The sequence below is a fragment of the Ascaphus truei genome, chromosome 2 (assembly GCF_040206685.1).
Source record: "Ascaphus truei isolate aAscTru1 chromosome 2, aAscTru1.hap1, whole genome shotgun sequence".
Taxonomy (NCBI): domain Eukaryota; kingdom Metazoa; phylum Chordata; class Amphibia; order Anura; family Ascaphidae; genus Ascaphus; species Ascaphus truei.
In genome coordinates, this window is record NC_134484.1 from 107,942,576 (window position 1) to 107,968,386 (window position 25,811).

A 25,811-nucleotide genomic window follows, 5' to 3' on the forward strand; every position below is an offset into this window, starting at 1 on the left:
ATTTTAAATGCAGTATTTTACATTGTGTGATTTTTTTAGATGCTCAGATTACTCAGCTATCAGGGAATCACATAATGGCTGTTGTTCAAATCTCAAGCAACCTGCTGGCCAATACAGTAGGAAGCCGTGATGTCATCAGATGTGGCGTCCTAATGGCGCATGTAACGCAGGAGTGTTAAACTTTAAAGCCCAGCTAGCTCAGCAAGAGCGACTATAGGCAGTCCTCGGTTATCCAACGGAATCCGTTCTGGAAGTACTGTTGGATAGTGAAACCGTTGTAAAGTGAGTCCCATGTTAATCTGTGGCAGTGAGCGTTGGAAAACACATTCAGAAGTCGGATAATGCATTCCGGCATCAAAAAACGTCCCATAGGGTTGCATTGTAAAGCGTTGGATATGCCATTCGTTGTAAAGTGAAGCATTGGATATCGAGGACTACCTGTACTAGCACATACTATGAAGTCAAGCATCTGGAAGCAGGGGGTTTCCTGAGCAGACATTTATTGGGGTTCAGCTCCAGAGACCCCCTACTTCATTCCTGGGTAAAGAAAAAAAAGTTAAACAAGAAAAGAACTTGGATTGCTCCTTTAAGGATGTATGATTTTGTTTTAAACATACAGTATACAGATACTGTAATATATATATATATTTTAAACTATCAGCAAATTTTAAAACAAATTATTAATTTATCAAATCATTTATTTAATGATGGGACAGAAAATGGAAGATATTGACCATAAGTAACATATTACTACTAGCCATTTCTCACCAGTTGCACACAAAATGGAGAATAGGTCTTAGGACAACACATCCTTGTATAGCAATGCATTGCTGGAGTTGTTGGCGGATTGAAAAGGCCAATACTGTATATAATGTACAAAGTTCAGTTAATTCAGCATACTGTAGATGTATTAAATCCTGAGTACCCAAAGGGACCTACAATGTAGGGTTAATTTAACTGGACTCATTGGTATACAAGGGGTAGGTAACAAATGCCACCTAAATTAACACCCATGGTATTTTAAAACTATAATATCCCTTCTGTGTGATACATAATTGTTAGCCATGTTTATGTTAGGTAGCATTACTGTATGGGATCTTAGATTAGTTTACTTTTTAACTCATGCCATTGAGGTCAGCTATGTACTGTATGGATGATCTCTACCTTCCTAATTAACTATTTCTAAGAGGTATGTATGGTTATTATTTATTTTTTATATTTCTTTATTGCTTGTCAGCAAATTTTCACAATAAAGATACAATAAAACAAAACATTTCAGCAAATACAGAGAAGAACAGTTTGCAGAACAAGGTCATTGAGGAATGGACTTGCAAATTAACATTGTACACTTCACTGGTGCATCCAATTAAACTCTGCATAACAACCATGGGGAAAAAATGTGTTTCTCTAGTTTATCAGCTTAATAGCTCACAGATTTTCCATTTACTCATATTAACTTTAAGAAATTGTCAAAGAAACATGAATACACAAATTCTTACCTTTTAATCTAAAATGAAAAATAGAAGGGGTGGGGAGGCAGAAAGGGGGAGTAGGGTATTAAAAAAGGAAGAGCACTGCAGATTCCTGTTACCTCTCTCAGCCACTCGCCGGTGGCCTAATCTCCAGAACATTTAAAGCGCTTTCATTCTTTCCCATCACCTATTAAGCAATGTGATGGAAATCCATTCAGAGTGCTTATAGGAACGCATCACTAGGTATCTGGAGGCAACATGTCCAATGGGGGTTTCCATTTATTCAGGAATTTCCCGGTTCTCTGTGCATTGTCCCCAAATATGTAATTTTTTTCTCTAATCATGACTGAATAGCAGGGATTTTATCTGTGCAATCATTGGGGGATATGACTTTAGTCAGTTAACTAATATCAGTTCCATGTGTCCAAGAGAATCATTCCTGCCAACTGTGGGAAGTAAGCAGACGGTTTTCCAGACCTCTATATATCCAAATACTGTAGCATTGATTTAAGTCAAAAGAGCACTTTATTTAGCAATTTATTTACAAACCCCAATGTATTATACCACAATCTTCTTATCTTTCTGCAGTATCACAGGCAATATGAGATATTGGCATTGCTAAATGCCACATTTCTTACACACTATCATTGAATCATGTTGGAATGTGTTTAATTGAGCGTAAATCAAAAATGCCTGTCACAAGCCTAATCTGTAACTCTCTCAAATTAGCATTCAAATTGATACAGAGAGTGATAGATAGAAGAGCCAGACACTTCTATACCCCTTGATCACTATTTCCGGATCTGTTAGCTCAGGGAATATGAGGTTCCAGTGATTAAGTGTATGGATCACAACCAACGAAAAGTAAATGCTTTTAAAAGAGAAAACTGTATGAAGAGAAGAGTTAAACCCAGACTCTAGATCATTTTTATCCACCAGAGATGGGTTTCCCCTTAATAGAGAATTAGCATTGTGTCTCAAGTGCAAAAAGGCAAATACATGTTTATTTAATAATTAGAATTTGTCTTTATTGTTTAAAGTTTTGGAAGCACTGCTCTCACAAACGAAAACAGTCTGAGACATGGACAAGTCCTTTGCTGGCCCAGTTCTAAAATAAATTGAGTGTTCTTGGACTGCCACAAAGTCAGTGTTTCCAACAATTGGCAGAAATTTAGATATCTTTGGAGATGGTTTGAAATATTTTGTGATTTTCTGCCATGCTGCTATATGATCTTCAAAAATAACACTGTTAAGAATATTATTCACGTTGCCTGAGATCTGTCAGAAGGGCAGGAGCCTCAGGGAATGTGGAAGAGCCAGCTGTTGTCTTTCTGCAAAATTACCAAACGTAGAATGATAAACCCTCTTTCAGGTAGTGCTCCCTGTGGGTCTTGAATGCTGGTTTCTCTTACTTCCAACCTGGAGTTCTCCAAGTCTGCCACTGGGACTGCTGTATATTTGAAGCCATTCCTGTGTATAACTCTCTGAGCTTGCAAACTATCAAATACTGTACCTGTCTCTTTGCTTCAGCCAGACTTTTGTAAAACCTCTGCTTCCTGCACCTGTTTATTGTAGTTTCCCCTGTAAACAAGCTAGCTGCCTCTTTGTACCTTACTGTTGCTGTGTACCAGACCCCTTCTGACCTTACTACATTGTTTCTATGTTGTCTCTGCCTTTGCCTGTTTTCTGAGCATTGCTACCTGCCTTGACCACTGCCTATTTGCTAACAATCGCTGCTGCCTGCTCACCTGTCCCAGCAACGGGACACCAGCCCTGCAGTTGCTCCCGTGACACAGTCCCTGTTGACCTTTTTAATGCAATTAGATTAAAATTTTCCACATTTGGGAGATTCAGACTCCCCTGTTCTGTATCTCTCTGTAATCTTTGCAAATTGATCTTGTGTTTCTTGTTATTCCAAATAGAACTGGTAAAATTCCTACATATTTTTGTAACATCGTTTTTATTGATAAGCAGGGTGAGATTGAATCAGATACAAGAGTTTCGGAAAGGATACCATTTTATTTAAAGCAATTCTACCAGACATAGTTGATGGCAGCTTCATCCATCTTGCCAGTTCTCAATCTATCTTGTTATAATTCAACTCATACAATTTCTGTATTTTCAGGAGAATCTGGATTCCCAGGTTTTTATTCTCTAGTGATTTAAAATGGCTCCAGTGGGTCTGTTGAGTGCAAATTACCTCTTCTAAGCCAGATAATGTCAGACTGTAAACTGTATTTTATAACACCCCACAATTTGGAAGGTATTGATCATTTGCATTATCAGCGGTATACCATTCCTACCAGTAGTTGGGGTGTTCTTTCCATGACAATATGTTTGCAGTACTCGGCCTAGAATCCATCTGGTCTATGGCCTTTAAGAGTTTTAAGTTGTTTAATAGTTTTGGAGACTTCATCTGAATAGGGCTGTTTAGGATAGTTTTTGAGTTCTCTGATAACTGTGGAAGATTCAGGTCACTCCTTAATAACACTTGTTGTTCCATATTGATATTTGGTTTGTTGTATAAATTTGCAAAGAAATTTGTCAAAACAGCCGCTACTTTTTTGGCACATGTACAGTATGTCTGGTTCCTGTTTGGTCTTTTTGGGCATCAAAGTGGCAGGTGGAGCGGTTATCTACAATTAGATTAGCAAGTATTTCACCTGCTTTATTGCCCCATCACATAAATCTTGCATTCCTGGCTCAGGAGTTCTTTCTCCAATGGTAATAGCAACCTCTAAGAGGTTGGACAGATTAACAGATTAATTAATTTAAGAAATGTAATATCAGAACAACTTCTGATTTAATATTGTGATCTTTTGGATTTAGTGATGGAGGTTGATCTATCTAAAACAGAGTGTGGCACAATATTAAAGTGTCACCCCAGAATGATCTCATGATCAGTGTCTAAGGGTGCTAAATTACCCAGGAGGTTGGTGAAAAAATCTGTATATCGTATATCATTGGTGCATAAATCTGATGGGCCATTATGTTTGTCCCGGCAAAACTTGTTAATATATCTCAACCGCACAACGCAATAATACATGCCGCACAGCGCAATATTTACACAGGTAAATATTTGAATAGCGGCCGCTGCATCTGTAAGGAGGGGCAGAAGAGTCTAAAACTTTAAAAGTGAGGAGGAGACTTGAGTGTGCGATAGAAAGCCAGGAAACTGCTTTCAGCAGGGGAGACGCCGAGACAGATTTAGGAGAGAGTAGAGTGATTCTGGCAGCAATGTTTAGGATAGATTGTAAGGGAGACAGGTGAGAGGCAGGAATGCCAGACAGCAAGAGGTTACAGTAATCGAGACGGGGGAGAATGATGGCCGTGTCAGAGTTTTAGCAGTTGAGCAACAGAGAAAAGGGCGTAACTTTGTAATATTGCTGAGGAAAAAGCGTCATGTTTTAGATACATTTTGAATGAGAGAGGTGTCGAGTGTGACCCCTAGGCAGCGTGCTTGCGCTACTGGGTGTATGATAGAACTTCATGACAGTAACATTTTGGAAAGGGAGTCCCTGCTCCGAAGAGTTTATAATCTAATTGGTTGGTATTAAGGACGTATAGAGACAGTAGGAGGGCATTCTGGTAAATGCGTCTGCAAGGGGCCAAAGTTTATGTATATGGTGTAAAACTGTCACTCATAGAGCTAGTCATATGCTTCCTTAAGCAGGTGTGTTTTGAGTTGGGTCTTAAAGGTTGATAGAGAGGGTGCTTGTCGGATGTTGAGAGGAATGACATTCCAGAGGTGTGGGGCAGTCAGTGAGAAAGGTTTAAGGCGGGAGAGGGCTTTAGATATAAAAGGGGTAGAGAGAAGATATCTTTGAGCAGAACGCAAGAGTCTGGATGGTGTATAGCAGGAAATTAGGGCTAAGTTGTAAAGAGGAGCAGAAGAGTGTAAAGCTTTAAAAGTGAGGAGAATTGAGTGTGTGATGTGGGATTTGATAGGAAGGCAGGAGACTGCTTTCAGCAGGTGAGACGCTAAGACAGATTTTGGAAAGAATGATTCTGGCAGCAGTGTTTAGGATTGATTATAGGGGAGACAGGTGAGAGGCAGGAAGGCCGGACAGCAGGTTACAGTTATCGAGACGGAAGAGAATGAGGGCCTGTGTCAGAGTTTTAGCAGTCGAGCAACAGAGACAAGGACGTATCTTTGTAATATTGCGGCGGAAAAAGCACCAGGATTTAGATACATTTTGAATGTGAGAGGAGAATGCGATAGAGGAGTCGAGTGTGACCCCTAGGCAGCATGCTTGCGCTACTAGGTATATGAACTTCCAACAGTAAGGTGGAAGGAGGTAGTGGGCCCAGGTTTGGGATGATATATGAGCTTTGTTTTTGATATGTTAAGTTTGTGTCGGCGGAGGGCCGTCAACGATGATATCTCAGAGTGACATTCTTGAAACTTTGGTATGTACAGCAAGTGTAAGGTCAGGGGTTGAAAAGTAAATGTGTGTGTCGTCAGCATAGAGTGATATTTGAACACAAGAGATGTGATTAGGTCACCTAGAGAGAGTTTGTACAGAGAAAAGAGAAGAGGTCCCTGGACAGAGCCCTGGAGTACCCCCACAGAGTGTTCAAAAGAGGAGGAGGTGTTAGCAGAAGAGACACTGAATGTACGATGGGAGAGGTAAGAGGAGATCCAGGATAGAGCTTAATTACTAATACCAAGAATATGGAGAATGTGAAGGAGAAGAGGGTGGTCCACTGTACAAGTATCAAATGCTGCAGAGAGGTCAAGTAATATGAGAAGAGTGTAATGACCTATGTCTTTGGCTGTATAACTTGTGGCTTGTCTAAAATGCCACAAATTAAAAACTTCTGCAAACTTTTGTCATGTTATTGTTTTCATATCTTTTGATCACACTTTTATACAATGAATGCTGATCTAAATTACTTAGATACGAAGTAAAAATTCAGAGCCAACAAAACATATTTTCACTTTTCCAGAACAACAAACATCTCATAGGACTTTGGAAATATTCCATTAAGACCTACTATATTAATGTTTTAGTACATTATGAAACTGTTTTTTTTTAAACTCTGACTCAATAACAGCTGTCAAAATGAAAGATACTTACACCTGTAAGCACTTGCATGTGTAATAAAATTGTATTAAGTAAGCATTAAGTACATTGCTACTTGTAGTTCCTTTAGGGTAATTGTCTATTGTACCTTTTTCCTATAAAAATTATTAATACTCATCGTTTAATGATTACAGTACCTGACTATTTGCAACATGAAAATGTGGGCAGCCGATAAACCATTGACAAGGTGTAGGAGTTCCTGAAAACTCCTTTTCTTTTTACTTAGCTCTCAGAACCCATTATTTCCTACACACAGATTAAAGAGTGTCTATAAAAGTACTGACAATCTCTGAATAACAAAGTAAACATCAATAATAAAATTGTTCATCATCCAAATTAGCCATTTGCGGCAACATTCTGCAACAACTTTTCACATTCTCATAATAAACACTGTGTCCAAATACTTACATTTGCATATAATTATGCTTTTAATGCAAAGCTTCCTCATTATAACGGTTGGCAAAATCCCAATTCAACTTAATTTCTTTGACTTTAATTTCTGGACCAAAAGCATTAGCTTGAACAAGTGAAAAATGTATAATGTGCTCATTCAATTAGGAAGTAATTAGATATTCAATCACCCTTATATCACACTTGGGATTAGGCAAGGAGGAAGAAAGATGTGCCTCATTCTTGAGCATAAAACAATTTTGTTAATTAGTTATTGCTAATTGAGATTGAGAAAGCATCATTATGCCACCACGCAGGCCTGCTTCAGCTGTGTGATGTTAAAAAAAAAACAACACTGGAAATTACTGCAATCCAAGATAACACAAGCATATTGTGTAGAATTTACAATCAAATGTGTATCTAAAACATCTGTACATACAGTACCATACTTGTAATGACAAAAATGAAGTAGTCAAGTGCCACTGCCATAAGTTAAATAAATATATAATTACAGTAAAATACAGAAATACATTTAAATTGACTTTTGAATGTATCGATTTTTCTTAAAAGACTGACAGACTGCATAGATCAGCCTGTGTTGTTAATTCAGTTCTTGCATAGCTGTCTTGACTAATGTACTTACACTGAACTTCATTCTTGGCAAGTAATTTCATCATGTCCATGCCTAGAAAGTACTTGAAAATTCAATGGGTTTTTTTTCCAGTAGGAAAACTGTCCAAAGTACAGTAGATGTGACTGAATTTCAGCACTTAATTGGAACTCTGGTGATTGGCAAACATTGAAAAACATATTTTTTGCATCCAATATTTGGAAAACAAATGTGTGCAATGTTGCCACGTCATTTATAAACTAAACTTGTACAACTTTGCACATCTCTAAGGCTGAGATTATAGTGGGCATGCGACGGAGTGCATACAGTTAGGTCCGGAAATAATTGGACACTGACACAATTTTCATAATTTTGGCTCTATACGCCACCACAATGGATTTGAAATGAAACAACTGAGATGCAATAGAAGTGCAGACTTTAAGCTTTAATTCAAGGGGTTGAACAAAAATATCGTATGAAACGTTTAGGAATTGCAACCATGTTCATACACAGTCCCCTTATTTCAGAGGCTCAAATGTAATTGGACAAATTAACACAATCATAAATAAAATGTTCATTTTTAATACTTGGTCGAGAATCCTTTGCAGGCAATGACTGCTTGAAGTCTGGAATGCATGGACATCACTAAACGCTGGGTTTCCTCCTTTGTGATGCTTTGCCAGGCCTTTACTGCAGCTGTCTTCAGTTGTTGTTTGTTCGTGGGTCTTTCTGCCTTAAGTTTTGTCTTCAGTAAGTGAAATGCATGCTCGATCGCGTTGAGATCAGGTGATTGACTCAGCCATTTCAGAATATTCCACTTTGTTGTTGGTCATTGTCCATCTATAAAGTGAAGCGCCGTCCAATCAACTTTGCTGAATTTGGCTGAATCTGAGCAGACAATATATCCCTATACACTTCAGAATTCACCCGGTGCTTCTGTCTTCTGTCACATCATCAATAAACACTAGTGACCCAGTGCCATTGTAAGCCATGCATGCCCATACCATCACACTGCCTCCACTATGTTTTACAGATGATGTGGTATGCTTCGAATCATGAGCCGTTCCAAGCCTTCTCCATACTGTTTTCTTCCCATCATTCTGGTACAGGATGATCTTAGTTTCATCTGTCCAAAGAATGCTGTTCCAGAACTAGGCTGGCTTTTTTAGATATTGTTTGGCAAAGTCTAATCTGGCCTTTCTATTCTTGAGGCTTATGAATGGTTTGCACCTTGTGTTGAACCCTCTGTATTTGCTCTCGTGAAGTCTTCTCTTCATGGTAGACTTGGATAATGATATGCCTCCTGGAGAGTGTTCTTCACTTGGCTGGATGTTGTGAAGGGGTTTTTCTTTACCATGGAAAGGATCCTACGATCATCCACCACTGTTGTCTTCCGTGGATGTTCAGGCCTTTTTGTGTTGCAGAACTCACCAGTGCGTTCTTTTTTTCTCAGAATGTACCAAACTGTTGATTTCGCCACTCCTAATGTTCCTGCTATCTCTCTGATGGATTTTCTTTTTTTTTGCAGCCTAAGGATGCCCTGTTTCACTTGCATTGAGATCTCCTTTGACCGCATGTTGTGGGTTCACAGCAACAGCTTCCAAATGCGAATGCCACACCTGGAATCAATTCCAGACCTTTTACCTGCTTAATTGATGATGAAATAACAAAGGAATAGCCCACACCTGTCAATGAAACAGCTTTTGAGTCAATTGTCCAATTACTTTTGGTCCCTTGAAAAAGAGGGGGCAACATATTAAAGAGATGTAATTCCTAAACCCTTCCTCCAATTTGGATGTGAATACCCTCAAATTAAAGCTGATAGACTGCACTTTAATCCCATATTCATTATTTAACTGTAACTTGCATTTATTTTGGTACACAGCCGAAATAACAAAACTTGTATCAGTGTCCAATTATTTCCGGACCTAACTGTATCTCGCTCGAGCGATAGGTGAACTGCACGATGGGGAGGCGTCGCGGACATGTCACCAGGCTGGTTCGCTGCTCACGTGATGTGGCTGTGACATTAAAAAAGACATAATAATTTGTCTTTTCAAAAATCTGTCACACAGTCGCTCTGCATCGCTAGCTCGGTTGCGCGCACTATGGGCAGCCTCATAAGGAAGAGGTCTGTTCTTGCCACAGACACGCCGTTGCAAGCACTATAATATAGTCTCAGCCTAATGGTGACTAAAGCACTAAAACTGTACAGTATATACACCTCAAAGCTGAGCAACCATGCAGTTAACATTAAATAACATACAATAAGGACATGTATCAAACGCTCATTCTGGCAGTACAGTGCAATATCATCACAGTTCATATTGTAGATACAATTGCTCACAATATACAGTAAGTATTCACTATTCCAAACCCAGTGGTACAGATAACAAATTAATTTCAAGGGAAAAACAAGAAATTTGTTTCAAATAACTTTACTTATACAAATATTAAAAATCAGTTCCCAATAACATTGGAGGCAACACTGGGATTTGCAAACCTCCAATAATTGGAGCTCAATCTTGCGTTAAATACAATTGACTTGAATCTCCCTTAATGTTGTTTTAAAACCAGCCAGGGTGTTGTAACATTAGGGAGGGGTTTTTATTACATTTACTTAATTACAAAAGCACTGGTGTTCTTCACGGCATTCAGTGCAGGTTATTGTCAAGGTAGACCAAAACATAACCTGGGGATCAAGGCACCAGACAGGACAAAACAGTTCAATAAATAATTTTTAATCCATCCAGAGCCAGCAAGAAAAGCACAAAACATACAAATAGAGCTATACTCTAAAAAACATGGCATACAGGGGTAATCCTAGCTGGCTGTGCTGAGCGGCACATTAAATGCTTACCCAAAGCTTGCTTCCACTCTCCAATGGGGTAGCGACCATGTAAAACTTTCTGGTGCAAATCATGGCACAGCAGTTTTAAATCTCCCGCTGAAACTCCATCAAAACTACTGTCCCGTAGCACAAAACAAATTCACATTTCTCGCTTCCTTTAGGCTCCCCAATTCTCCTTTGGGTGTCTCCAGCACAACCTCAGAGCACACCGCTTAGACCAATCAGAGCACAGATTCAGGTCCCGGAACAATCAGGAATCAAGGGCTCGCCTGCATGGACCAATCAGGGCTGGGGGAGGGTTTTCAGAGTTAAAAGGCTTTGTGGAGGAAAATTCAAAGGGTCCAATGAGCGCAGAGCCTACCAGCGGGACTCGGCAATGGCTTTCACCAGCCAACAGGATATCTCACTGGGCTGGTGCCACTCTGGCTTGGGAGGCAGCAAATGGCTCTGGTCTTCAGGAGGATGCCCGCCCAGCCTGATCTCTGCCCCATGACACCATTTGCTTTGTCCCCTGCCTCTCTCTTCCAACTCCAGATCCAGCAGCACCCATATTCTGTGGACAGCCAGGCTGTGCAAATGTTCTCTCGACCCTGCATGTCCAGAGATGCTGGCTCTGCTTTATTTTTTTCAAAAGCACATTTTTATACTTTTTAATACAGTTTCACATACAGGAATAAAGCATACATTTTTACATAGGATGCAAGGGCTATCAGGCATGTAATATCAAGGTAATCCAGTGGTCTAGTGGCAAGATGAGCCCCAGGGAAGGACATCAGGGGCTTTTATTTTAGCAGCCCCATTGCCGCCACTCCTCCTCTTCTAAGATAAGCGCTCTGGGGCAAGACCTATCCTGGGGATTAGCCCCAAGATCAAGGCCAACTGGGGCTCTGGAGTCCTCTTCCCAGGATACCTGGTAGCACCATAAAAGTCCATGTCCTCTGGGGTTGACAGGATGTGGGGTGGAGACCAGTGTCTGCTGACCCCAGGAGCAGTGGAGCAGTCCCGCTTCAGGTGCTTGATGCAGTTGCAGCCATAGCACTGCATCTCATGGGTGAATTCGGGATCGGGAGCCCGGGGGCATTGTGGCCGGTCCCAGGCAGGAGCAGAGGCTCGGAGAGCTGGGGTGGCTGTGAGTGGAAGGGCCAGTTCATTGGTGGCAGGTGTAGCTGGGGCATTCGTTTGGCTAGCTGGCGGAGCTGGGGTCAGGCCGCCTTGAAATCATCAGCCATCTTAGCAGCGAGTTTGAAGGTTGTGAGTTTTTGGTCCATGACCCACTCACAGTCTTCAAGGATGCATTTTAGCAAAAACTGCTCCTTTATGATAAAGTCCAATAAACCCCAAAGATAAGTCCAGAAAGAGAACCTGTAGCACAAAGAAAAAAATATATAACATAGTATATAGTCTGGAATAAAACACAAAAGCGCACCGAGGGTCAAGATTTAATTAAAACATGTTAGTACTAGTAACAATAAAAACTTACATATAAGGGTAAGTACATCCAGTATTAAGGTGCAGAGGAAACACCTGATGAAGCACAATACTGTGTGAAACGCGTTGCGAAAGCCCTACGGTGCAGCTAGAAGTCAGCCCACAGGTGTACCTACCCCCAGCTGTCCCATCAACAACCAGAGACCCTTCGGCACGCCGGAGTGAGTTTCTCTGGGAAACCGGCATTTGAGGCGGGCTACTATTCACGGGTCCTGCGAGAAGCTGCAACCCGGAAGTAAGAACTATATGGTGCTGAGCCAGGCAGCCCCAGCACGTGGGTCTACCTTGTAAGCCTCTGCACCATCTCTTTATGCCCAGGACACCACCAGGACTGTTTCCTCTGCACCTTAATACTGGATGTATTTACCCTTATATGTAAGTTTTTATTGTTACTACTACTAACATGTTTTAATTAAATCTTGACCCTCGGTGCGCTTTTGTGTTTTATTCCCTGCTGTTGCCCGCGTTTGGAGCCATCCTGCGACGGGACCTGTGGAGGAGGGGTGCCTTCACATCACATCAGCTGCAAGAGGGAAGAGTTGATCCACTACGAGATCCTGTTAGGAAGCAAGAGCGCGGTTTGACTTTCTTATCTATAGTATATAGTCTGTAAGGTTATTTGATAAACCCCACTTAACAATCCAGATTGTTTTCTTGATCAGGCATTTAGTACAATTGAGATCAGACACTGAGACTGCTGGGCTTTTCCTGCCCTCGGTAGGCTGTCATCTCAGAGTTGTGTAATGGTACCATAGTGTAACCTGATTTAATACAATATTAAAACATAAAAAATAAACATTGCACTCACAAATTTGCGATTGATAATGCATGGTATTCTCAACTCAGTAAGCAAAATGGAGGTCTGCTCTGCTCAACTGCCTCGGCGTCCAGCGCCTGTGGTATCCAATGCACAGTGCTTCCGCGTCATGTGACATCCTAGTCCCGTCTCACAATTTTTCAGTGAACTCACTGGTGATAGTCTCTCACTCATTTTTGGCACGGTCGCTCACCTTCAGGGTGCCATCTGAATGGAATAGGTGCCAAGGGATAGATATGGGGGAATTTTTCATCAAAGTTAAAATTTTCTTCAATTATTTTTCATATTTGTGAAATAAAAAAATGAAAATCACTGTCACTAATAATTTTTTTACATTTTTTTTAAAGAAAATTAGCGAATATTCAGAAAAAAATAAATACAAAATCAATTTGCCCATCTCTGCCGCCAAACTTCTGGTACCATATAGGTTAATAACAGAATGTCATTATACTATTATTATATTAGCATCTAATGATGTTGAGGAGTCACTATATTAATACTGTATAACCTGGTTAACTGCAGCAAAGCACATTGATGGTCACATTTACTAAGCCATAAAACACCTTATGTCCCATCCAGGGAAATAGACCATAAAGTATCACATGGCTGAGGATTGCTTAATATATGTTACCCTGCATCTGTATGATGGCATAATAAAGCTTCATATTTAATTGGAGATTGTTACGTGTAAATTTTATGTGGAATTATTTGATTTATTATTTAACCCTTTCACTGTCTGAAGTCTTCTAGGATAGTGGCTACAGGGTTGTTTGGTCAAAGGGTTGCCAGTGGCCCCAGTAACTTGGATCTGAGTGGGTTTTCAGGATAGCCCTACTTCAGCACAAGCGGCTCAATCAGTTGTTCAGTCTTTGACTGAGCCACCGGTGCTGAAGCAGGGATATCCTGAAAACCTGACCTGTTAGTGTCACTTGAGCACTTGAGCTGCCCACCCCTGGCCTAAGGGTTAATGTGCACAATGGGTTTTGCATTGTTTTTATAAATGTATTGTTTATTGATCTGTGATATAAGGATTACAGAGAAGTTAAAATATTTTTATGTATCTACAGTATTTCTCTTTAAATGGTCATTTTAATAATTTACTATTATTTGCGGAATACTCACTAGAGGTTATTGACTTTTTTGGCTTTTGGTTGTCTCACTGGCTAATTACTCCCAGACCAGAAAATAAAGCTTGTTAATTAATTCTTGATTTGAATTGGTAGCAGGCGTAAAGTGTAACATGACTTTACATGCTCACTTCTGAATAGAGGAGACTTATGAATAGCTTCTGATTCATTCTTAAGTAATCATCTCATAACTATATTTCTAGATGTTCTTTGTTAAATTATATCAGTTCATCATAGACTCTTGATGAAAAGCTATTTTTAGGCAGAAAGGTTGCATTTAATTTTATTTCGTGGGGAGGGGTGTTGATTATATGGTTGGTAATTTTTTTTATGCAGTTGTGTCTTGCATTAATATATTATCGTAGTAAATATATAAAAAGTCTGAAGTAGCTATTCAGTCCGTTCCGTTGACTTCAACGGAAGTTTTCAACCGATAACACTCTGAACGCAGGCTTCAGACTAAGGGGCCTATGCATTAATGTCTGATTTTAAAAAATCGCCATTGTTTTTAAAGCACAATTTTACAGCGTTGCTATCACGGTATGCAGAAAGCCCCAATACCAGTGATAGTAACATTTGAAAAAATAACAAGTAGCCAGCAGCGTGATGATCGATGCTCGGAAAACATGGAAATGGCGTGGTGTGTAAAAAATAGTTTTTCCCTTTATGTGACAATCTCGCGAGACAAGCAATTTCTAGAGCGGCCTATTTAAATGGTTGATTAATTGTAATCTTTCTCTGTGTTGTTGGGAGTGAGTGAGAGACAGACAGAACTTGGCGTTTTGAGGATTTTGGATTGCTAGAGTTGTTGTGAATTTTGATAGGCGTGTCTTGTTTCATTTTGCTTAAATATTTTCTGTCTTGTGAGTTTGAAAGTGTTTTGTGAGTGTGTCATTTAATTTATTTCTCTATTATTTGTGAGTGGTTAAGGTATGGACGGGAGGCGTGGGAGTAGAGTAGTGGTGGTGTGAGTGTTGGGGGTGGTGTGGTGACTCGTGGTGGTGGTGGTGAGAGTGCAACGCTCCTGCAGTGTCTTCCATTGGAGACAGGGGAGTCCAGTCAGCAACAGCCGAGCTCAGTGGTTGCAGCTGGCCATAAAAAAGCATGTCGAAAAGATATCTTCGTTTTAACGATGAGGAAAACAGTCCTGTCACTGGTATTTTGGAGCATTATGACTGGCTGTATGGGAACTTAGTAGGTAAGAAAATCGTTTGCAATGACTGTCACAATAATTCTTGCTATCTATTGGCTAACATTTCTGCATGCACCTAGAACTGACAGTACAAGCCTGAAAACATTTTTCAATTTGATGTAAATATTATATATACTGATATAGAAATGTAGCTAAGTATGCCTCAAAATCTTTTTAATTTTCATGTGCCACAGATACACACTGGCAAACAGCATCAAATAAATGTCAAATAAATGTTACAATTGTTCACACATTTATTCTTCATTTTATTTTATTATAATATATGTACACGAACACATTTGTTTTGATGTATATCTAAAGGCAAGACAACATACAAAGTGAAAAAGGATTTGTGGGACGAAATTATCCAGTCTGTGTCTGCTTGTGGAAATCAAGTCAGAACTCATGACAATTGCCACACAAGATTTGATTATATAAAACGAAAATTGAAGGCGAAATTGCAAATTCGATGTTTATATGCTTCAGGCACTAGAGAAGGACTTTCTGCCCACCATCTAAGTTTGACTCCATTGGAAGAGCAGCTAAGTGCAAGATTCACGCCGTCTTGGTTGAAAGCTTGGCTGGGGATAGGGATATTGGGGTGTAAGATCACCCGTTTCCCCACGGTCAGTAATTTTACATGAGTTAAGTTTTTCACTTGACATTTATCCACATTATAAGTATACACTATCATGACTGGTCAATAATTATTATTCTGTTAGGATATCATGAGTTCATAGTCTACGCGAGCAGAATACTACTTCTTACATACAGTTTATTCTGTGAGTCTACATAAACACTATTACATACCCCTTCATACATATCTGCATTCACATAGTATGTAGTAGTATTAACATACTATTTGTAATTAGGTCATGTGTTAAATACTACAAATATTGATATGTAGCCTAAACAGCTGCTGCTGATCAGTTAAACTGTCACATATAAAAAGATTCTAATGAATTCTATAGTCTTATGTACTCATATTACAGATAATGTTATGTTTACATACTTGCCCTTATTAACAACAGTCTTTTGTAAACTCTACATAGTAGCCCCTGCATCCTAGTTTGGCTCCCAGTTGGCAGCCCGTGCATCCCAGGTGTCATCCCATTTAATTGAAGGTGAGGCCATCAATTTTTATGAATATTGTGTAGCGCCTTCTTTGCCACAATTACACATTCATATGACCATGGGACAGTTGCAGGTGTGACTGACATTGACAGAGTTTGTCTGAAAAAAAGCATTAGACCTATGGTGTTGCAGTCACCTATAAATTGTGTTGGTGATGTGTAAAATCATGTAATACTGTATGTGTGATCTCCTAAGTAATTATGTTGCTTGGCTGCATGGCAAACGCAATAGGTACCGTTTAAATGTCCTCAAATTAGTCATGCACAATTGTCCAGCAGCCATGTAATTAATTATGAGTCTGACATAATAATTTTTGATGTTGGGGACAATTAAATCAGCATGCATTGTAACAAGGAACTATGTGACCGTTACTTTTTCTGTGATAATCAATTAATGTTGTCCTCAATTGTTAACAACCTGGAAGAAGATTGGGATTATCCGATTCACCGCGTTTGTCATTCGGTACGGATTAAGACATTTTCAACCTTCTCATGACCATCTTGATCATGCCCACCAGGAGCAATTGGCTTCAATCGAGCAATCAGAAGACCGTTTGTTGCAATCCCACTTATCACGTCATGAAGAATTGATGGGGGTTCATAACCAAATGCTATCTGAAATCAGAAATATCAAAGACATTTTCATCAAGAATAGATGAGTTTAAAACACATAACAGTTCGATGCAATCGATAGCTCAAAGTTTAATTAAACTAAATAAGCATCGTGCCTCTGCAGTATGCTATCCTGCATCTACATCTGTAGATTCTGTAGAAGGTGCAGTTTTTTCACCTGAGACATCGATTATACATTCACAGCAACCACTAATTGCACATTTTGAGCCACCAGTCATTGTTGCGGCTCCTCAAACAATAAGAGAATTGTCTCCGCAAACAGTTATTGATTTGTCTCTGACAACACTAATTCAAGCGTCTCCACAAACAGGAAGTGAAGCGTCTCATGAAACAGGAAGTGAAGATTCTCCGCCAGCAGTAAATGTTATTGCACAAACACCTGTAGCAACAATACTGAGAGGACAGAAGAGAAAACGAGTTAGAAAATACTGGAGTCCAGTTTCGTCAACATGGAAAAAAATGAAACAAGCACACCCTATGAAGGCAACTGTAAACGTTAATGCAGCACCCTTGCCACAACAAATTTCGGTCATAATGGCACTGCCAAAAACAAACTTGCCACTACAACCTTCTGTGATAATTCCAGTGGCTCAAGCAACATTGGCACATACACGTGTCATCCCTCCAGTTGCTCCAGTACCATTCGCACAGACACCTGTTATTCCTCCAGTGGCTCCAGTCCAATTGGCATAAAACGTGTCATCCCTCCAGTGGCTCGACTAACATTGACACACCAACCTGACATTATTCCACTACCAACAGCACCCGAAACAGCAAATGTGTGTCCAATAATGGCAAATGTTCGTGGGCGAGGAAGACGACAGACCCAAGACGCACGAAGCACACACCAATTGACTAGGTCGCAAAGTTTGCTGCGTCAAAATGAATAAAAATAAAAATTTGATTTACTTTTGTTGTTGTTATTGGCTAATGCATACTGCTGCGGCCAAGTTTATTCGAGCATTTGCCCGTTCTTGGCCGCAGCAGTAGCCTGGCGCGCGCCCGAGAGTGACGGGCGCGCGCCGAAGCAGCAGAAGAGCGCCCTCCGATCGGGGCGCTCTCCCTACCACTGCCGGGTCCGCCGGGTCCCCCGGAACCCCCTGCCGCTGTCCCGCGATCGCGGGACACCAGGGCTCCCTCGGGGAGCCCCTGGACGCGCGTACAGGGGGCGCACGCTCCCGAAGACGCGTGACCGTGCGTCTATGACGCGCGGCACGCCGAGGGGCGGCCACTAGCAAGCCGGGAAATCTCCCGGCTTGCGGTACCGGCCACACTCTAATAAAGTGTGTCGGTAGTGTACACCAACATTCTTTATTAGAAACCAATATTGTTGGTCTAATTATAATATCTGTGCTTTAAAAATTTCATAGATATAGTAACAGGGAGTACATTTTTTCATTTGACAAACCAGTGCAGTAATCTCTGTCCAAATGTTCATAACGTTTTTTCAAAAATTAATTTTTTGAACAAATACACTAACATTATATTACACTGGCGACACACTTTATTCGAGCTCGGCTAGTCCCACGAATTCGGGTATACTCGGGTGTATTGAGGTTTGTGACTGTTTTCTGCCCGAGTGCATTGCGTTATTTTCCAGGCAGGGATTGAAGCATTTTATTCCCGCTGGCTGCAATACTGCACAGTATATATATATATACTGCATTACAATTCATGAATTTATGCCATCTGGTAGACACGCGAAGCATTGCAGCCTATTAAATCCTAATCATTATCATTTAACAGATCAGCCGCCCGTCAGCCAGGCATGAACCATGGCTGGGAAGGCAAACGCAACGGGGCTTGTCTGAGGTGAGGAGCGGCGCATTCCAGGTATCTGCCAGGTACATACTGGGTATTTGCTCGAATAAAGTGTGTCGCAGCAGTACATATACTGCATGTAAAGAGGAGAGCAAAAGAAAAGGGATGTACTGTATTGCACAATTATGTACAATTTCAGTAGTACCTCAACAATTTGTGTATATCCAGAATGAATACTACATACAGCTCCTCTAATTGTCTGTGTAATGCTAATTGTCAATACATCTTAAATATAATTGTAATGATTTAATTTGTTGACTTCATGTTTTTTTTTAAATTCATAATTATCATTAAGTTTCACATGTCCACTTTCATTCAAATTAAAATACACTCAACATATTTGGACGGTGTTGCTTCCGGAGGGACTGTTTACCTGAGCACTGAGAGAGGCAAGTTCTGCTTCCGCATCACGTGGAGGAGCGATGCCGGAGGACGCCGAAATCTCGAGGTGTACCAAGAGCATCGTGAGGCTGGCGATTGAGAATATTCTCATACATGCGCATAACATTGCTATTTTTGTGAGTGGCATTTCTCTATGTTTATGTCCCCAAATATATATTTCTTATGGTACTACACTAGGTGTACGCCTGTTTGTTTTTTCTCCATGCATGTATGTATATATATATATATTGTGACATAGTCCAAAGATGTTAGGCAGCTTTCTGCCCCATTTTAGGTCAGAAAGTGCAGGAATAATTAAAAATGATCCGTTCCACAGCTTCCCATTAACTCAGGCAGCTGGATGGAAAATCCAGACCACAGATTACAATGGCTCTAGTTCTCCCTCACCTGCTCTTCTAATCACATGCACAGGTATTTAGAGCAGAGAGGTTTTGCATTTCACTCTCTCTCCTTAGAGCCTGGAGGCTGGGGGTATCGCTGATCCCCGGAATCCAGTTCGGGGTGGACGGCCCCTCCAAGTATCATAGTACTAGAGGATTTTCCTGGACACTTGGGACCGTGTTCCCACCACGAACAGATAAGACAAAACAAAACAAATGTTTATTGCTGTTGCTAAAAGACTGTGCTGTATCTAGTGACCCTAAATGAGAGGGCATTGTTTTAAGCTGGGGAACCAGGTTAGTTGGCCCAGTTAGTTCACAGTTAGAGGCTGATTCTGATGTGTAGTTAGTTCCCTGAAAGGGATAGGATTTCTTTATATGATTTGGTTTTTATTTCTTAAAAGTGACACTGTGTGAAATGCTATGACACTGATATAAGTGAACTGCTGAATGAAAATGTCTGAGTGCCTCTAACCTACACATGTTAAAGCTACAGTACCTTACTTGGATGAAAATAAAGCAGGCAGAAGCCTGAGTTAAGCAATATAATACTTTGCATGATCCTGTTTGTTGTATAATTAACCCTAGAAGACTGTGTCGGGAAGAACCCAGACAGACGTCAGCGCTACAAAAGAGGGGCGTTTGTCACATATGGTGGAGAATGCGGGTCGACACTAAAAAGTCTGTGGGTTTGCAAATAAATGCAGGGGTTTAAAATGGCCGCCCAGCTGAAGTAAAGTACAGATACTATGAGTGAAGTCTGTTCCACTGTGTATATCAGTTGTGCTTCTAGCATACACAGATGAGGTGCGAAGTGTGGATGCAATAGCACCCTGAACCCAAACAGAAAACCAAAATGTTTTGCTGAAAAAAAAAAAAAAAAAAATTGCATCTTGCAAGTGCTGTTTGTAAAGCTAATGCCTTTTGCTGAAGTGAGTGAATTTGCAGCTAGCAAGTGCTGTATGTAAGTTGCTGAAGTGAGTGAAATTGCAGCTAGCAAATTGTCTCTGCCGGGTTTCTAAAATGGCCGACATGGAATGTTTGTTTTGCAATGCACGTAATCTTGAAAAACAGTGTCCCTTCAGGCCATACGATGATGATGACGACGACTCGTATGTGGCCCCGGGAGGAGAGCCGTAACTACAGATGAATTTAGTATTCTGGGCCTGTCATAAAGTAGGTCACATGGAAGATGTGTGCCCCAAAATTTTGAAAGACAAACAGCTGCAAAAGCAAGCAATGCCCTATGAGTGCAAGCAAGATGTGGAAGCTGATACCAGTGAGTGTGTACCCAGTACCACTGATATTTCTGGAGCTAATAAAGCAAAAAGAAAGAAGAAGAAAAAGAAAACTGTTCCTCAAGTTACAGGGGAAGTGACCGAGCCACTTGAACCTGTGCTGTCAGGACATGCGTCAGAAAGGCACCGAGATGTGCTGCAGACCGGAGTGACCGGCAGAATTGTCACGGGAACAGTGGCAAAGGAAAAAGAGGAGCAAAGGGAAGCTGAATCCTTGAACCAGGATAAAGAGGCTTTGGTTTCTGCACTCCAAGCTGCCCGCCATGATTATGAAGTCCTGTGGCAGGATTTGGTGAAGGAGCGAGAATGTTGGAATAAGGTGCAAGAAGCGAACTTCGAGTTACAGAGGTGTATACTCCCAGCTTTACAAGAGTACGAGGCTTTGAAGAAAACAGAGTCTCTCTTACGGAGTGAGCTGGAAGAGGTGACGACTAGTCTGGAAAAGGCCAACACCGTAATTGCCACCATGGATGGAAAACAGATTAAGTCTGACAAATCGATTGCTATCCTAAAACAGAAATACGGGAAGGCTCTACAAGAGGTTCACGCGCTCAGCACAGAGGTGCAAAACTCACGCCTGGAGGGCCACGGTCTGAACACAGAGCTGGGAATGTTGAAGCAAACCCATGAGATTGCCCTATGTGAGTTAGAGACTGTAAAGCAAGAAAATGAGAGTCTGAAATTGGAAAATTCAGATTTGACTGACCAAGCAGAAAAAGTAAAGAAACAGTTGACTCAGGAAAAATTAGAAGTGCAGGAAGCACTACAGAATGCATTGATGCACACTCAGAGCCAGCACCAGGAAGAAATGGACGCTCTGAGAACAGAATTGCGACATGTATGCACAAAACAGAATTCTCTCGTGGAGGAACTTAACGTTTTGAAAAAGGAGAAAAGCATTAGAATAATTCAGAAGCACTGCAAAGCTCTTATCCAAGGAAGAAGGGAAAAAGAAAATTATCGGCGTAAACACGCCGCAACTATCATCCTACAGGCTGCCTACAGAGGGATGAAAATTCATCAGTTCAATCGCCGGAATAAAGCAGCCTGTGTTCTTCAATCATTCTACCGTGCCCGCATGGTACGAAACAGATTCCTCATTATGAAAGGAGCAACTATAAAAATCCAGTCTCTGACTAGGATGACACAGAACAGGATTCGCTATCAAACCCTGAGAAATGCGTCACTGGTTATCCAGCGGTACTTCCGCCTGAATAAATGTAGGCCTCAGGAAAGAGAGGCCCAAGACTACATGCCTGCCGACTGCAAAGGTAAAATGCCACAGGGTACAGCCGGAGTTAATGAGAGCTCCATCAATGTGAAGGTGCCCCAGGTAATCAGTGCTTCATCTTCTAAGTACCATATAATTGCCCCAAAGGGAAAATCCCAAATCTCTGAGAGTGATGGTCGTGAGAAAATACATGGCAGTAAGAAGTACCATAATGGTTCAAAGGTTGCAAAGCAAAAGCGACGAAGGTCAACGCTGGCCTTGAATTTTTCCGGATCTCGCCACTCTGGGCCACAATATAAAGACAAAGACTATGCGGCCCCAGAGTTCCGTCAGAAGCTAAAGAAACAGTCCAGTCATTTGCAGGTTGCAGCGGGTGTTGAAATGAAGTCAGAAGATGAAACGGACTGGAAGTCAAAAAAAAAAAAAAAAAGGAAAAATGTTTAGGAATGACCGATTTTTATGTTATATGAGTGGACTATGTCACTTAACTTTGCAAATAAGCTAGTGTAGTTATGCTATATTAGGCCTCTAGAATAAGCATTTTGTCAATATTACAATGTTATATTGGTTCTCTGTGTTGAAAATGTAGCTAAACTACAAATTAATATACAGGGTTGATGGCCCTTAAGATTACAAGGCTGTAGTATAAGAAAAAAAAAACATATTGATAGCTTACAATATAGGGGGAAAAAATGCCCTTTTCGGTTGGTAAATGTATAATGAGGTTCATATTCTAGTGTAGAACAACCCAGGGAGGTAATAGAAATTGTCTGGTTTTGTGAATATATTTAGCATATCCTGGGTTGTAAGAATGTGTGCTAGACACTTATTTTTCAAAATAGTTCCCTAATAGAGAGCAACAAAATATGTTTGCCAAGTATAGTCTCTTATGACGAAACCGATTGTCCATAATTGCCGTGGAAAAAATTCATATTCGTGTCATGTGAATACTTAATATTGTACTGAGGAGTTAGCTCAAGTATTTCAGGTAGGACGCTCACCCCAGTGAGGTCCATGGCCGCTCACCCCAGTAGGTGTGAGCTGGGGAGGGGGATATGTGACATAGTCCAAAGATGTTAGCCAGCTTTCTGCCCCATTTTAGGTCAGAGAGTGCAGGAATAATTAAAAATGATCCGTTCCACAGCTTCCCATTAACTCAGGCAGCTGGATGGAAAATCCAGACCACAGATTACAATGGCTCTAGTTCTCCCTCACCTGCTCTTCTAATCACATGCACAGGTATTTAGAGCAGAGAGGTTTTGCATTTCACTCTCTCTCCTTAGAGCCTGGAGGCTGGGGGTATCGCTGATCCCCGGAATCCAGTTCGGGGTGGACAGCCCCTCCAAGTATCATAGTACCATAGGATTTGCCTGGACACTTGGGACCGTGTTCCCACCACGAACTGATAAGACAAAACAAAACAAATGTTTATTGCTGTTGCTAAAAGACTGTGCTGTATCTAGTGACCCTAAATGAGAGGGCATTGCTTTAAGCTGGGGAACCAGGTTAGTTGGCCCAGTTAGTTCACAGTTAGAGGCTGATTTTGATGTGTAGTTAGTTCCCTGAAAGGGATAGGATTTCTTTATATGATTTGGTTTTTATTTCTTAAAAGTGACACTGTGTGAAATGCTATGACACTGATATAAGTGAACTGGTGAATGAAAATGTCTGTGTGCTTCTAACCTACACATGTTAAAGCTACAGTACCTTACTTGGATGAAAATAAAGCAGGCAGAAGCCTGAGTTAAGCAATATAATACTTTGCATGATCCTGTTTGTTGTATAATTAACCCTAGAAGACTGTGTCGGGAAGAACCCAGACAGACGTCAGCGCTACAAAAGAGGGGCGTTTGTCACAATATATATATATATATATATAATCAAAAAATAAATAGATGATACCGTTCTGTGGCTAACGAAATGCTTTTACTTGTGCGAGCTTTCGAGATACACTGATCTCTTCTTCCGGCGATGTTACAATGAATGAAGCAAGCAAAAGCTATACTATAAACAGTGTCTATTGGAATGTTATCTGTGCTGGTCCTTCCCCCGGTGTGGATGTGTTTTATGGCTGGAGGTGTCAAAAGGTTCCTGAAAGCAAGTGATGAGAGAGTGTGTATGTGTATCAGTGTGAATAAAAATGAATGGAGAGCCCACAGTATATACAGTGCTTTACAAAAGGTGTGTGTGGAGTGGGAGTAGATATAATATTATGGTGAGGAGTAAAGTATTCAGTAGTACAACTGAATGCAGGACAAAACCATGCCAGGACCCAAGATGCAAAACCTACACCGGGGGAAGGACCAGCACAGATAACATTCCAATAGACACTGTTTATAGTTATAGTATAGGGAACTGAGGGATGAGGGATCCAAACCAGAGTTTGTCTGCTGCCTGATTTCTGTCACCTGTCCTGCTAATTAGAAATCAGGTATTTAAGACTGATTTCCTGGTTCCCCTTCCCTCTCCCCCAAGAGCCTGGGGGCAGGAAGTCTGCTGGAAGCAGAGAGGGGAAAAGCCTCTCCCCAAACAGGTTAAATCATTCTGCTCTTTTTTGTCTGAAACTGCAAAGTTCCTTATTTTGTTGTTGGAAGTGGAAAAGCCACTTTAACCCTGAGTCAGGGAAAACCTAAGTTAAGTTATCGCTCAGGTGAGCAGGCTTTTTGTTTTGCTTGTGTTTCTGTTGTATGCACTGTGGCAGTCTCAGTGCCTGGGACTGAATAAACCAGGCATCGCCTGTTTAAAGGAACAGCACGTGACGCCTCGTCATTTAACCTACCCTAAAAGACCGTGTTCTAACAGTCCCGGACAGACGGCGGAGCCCCGGAGTAAGCCGTTTGTCACAATATATATATATATATATATATATATATATATATATATATATATATATATATATATACTGAGTTAAGTTATGGTGAGTAACAGTTAATTACAGGCCTGTCACGGTGACTTTATGACAGGCTGCAATTTACACCAAATATATATAATATATAATAATATAATATATATATATATATATATATATATATATATATATATATATATATATATATATATATATATATATGCAAATATAGCTGTATGCTCATCTGCATGTCTTAGGCAGGTCTGCAACCCCGCCTTTCCACTGCAGCAAGGGATTCTGGGAAATGACATGCAAATGAGCACACAGTGTCACTTTTTGCCTCAATAACCATTTTTAACATGGTTCCCTATAGGCTTAAGCTTGCTGCATGGTCACAGCTTTGAGCACAGCCAGGGTTAAGGTGCATACCCAGAAAACCACCCACAGACAGCTGTTTCAACCTTGATGGGTCTCATCAGTGTGGGGTTGATTTTACTGGGATGCAAGAGAGGCTTATGGGATAGGCCAAACCATAATACTGAGTTAAGTTATGGTGAGTAAAAAAAGTGACAAAAACCCTCCACAGGAAAGCAAATATGCAAATATAGCTGTATGCTCATCTGCATGTCTTAGGCAGGTCTGCAACCCCGCCTTTCCCCATTATCACCCAGCATACAGCACTTCCACTGCAGCAAGGGATTCTGGGAAATGACATGCAAATGAGCACACAGTGTCACTTTTTGCCTCAATAACCATTTTTAACATGGTTCTATATATATATAACTGGGTTGAACTGGGACGAGACTTAGATATGATAAAATATAATTTATTCCTTGATAAAGGTGAACACAACAGATTATACAAATAACAGGCAAAATATAGACACTTACTTAAAGATGGAAATGATGAAACAGTCACATCTGGACTGGCAGTTCATACAGCACTCTTCATCCTCCCAAGAGACATTGCATAGCATTTCTCTCAGCAATCAAGATGGTATAGAAGAATGAACAACTAACAGTATATATACA

General features: G+C 40.7%; 1 protein-coding gene across 3 annotated transcripts in view; it reads left to right on the forward strand.

Annotated features, from left to right (window-relative positions):
* CA8 (carbonic anhydrase 8) overlaps positions 1 to 25,811 on the forward strand; it is a 144,834-nt gene that overhangs the window by 113,242 nt on the left and 5,781 nt on the right. The window contains exon 9 of one of the 3 annotated variants that reach the window (XM_075584052.1): positions 9,088 to 9,510. The exons of the other annotated variants lie outside the window; for them this stretch is intronic. The gene's annotated coding sequence lies outside the window, so the exon portion shown is untranslated. Of the gene's footprint in view, positions 1 to 9,087; positions 9,511 to 25,811 lie in introns of those variants that run through there. 3 annotated transcript variants of the gene reach the window in all.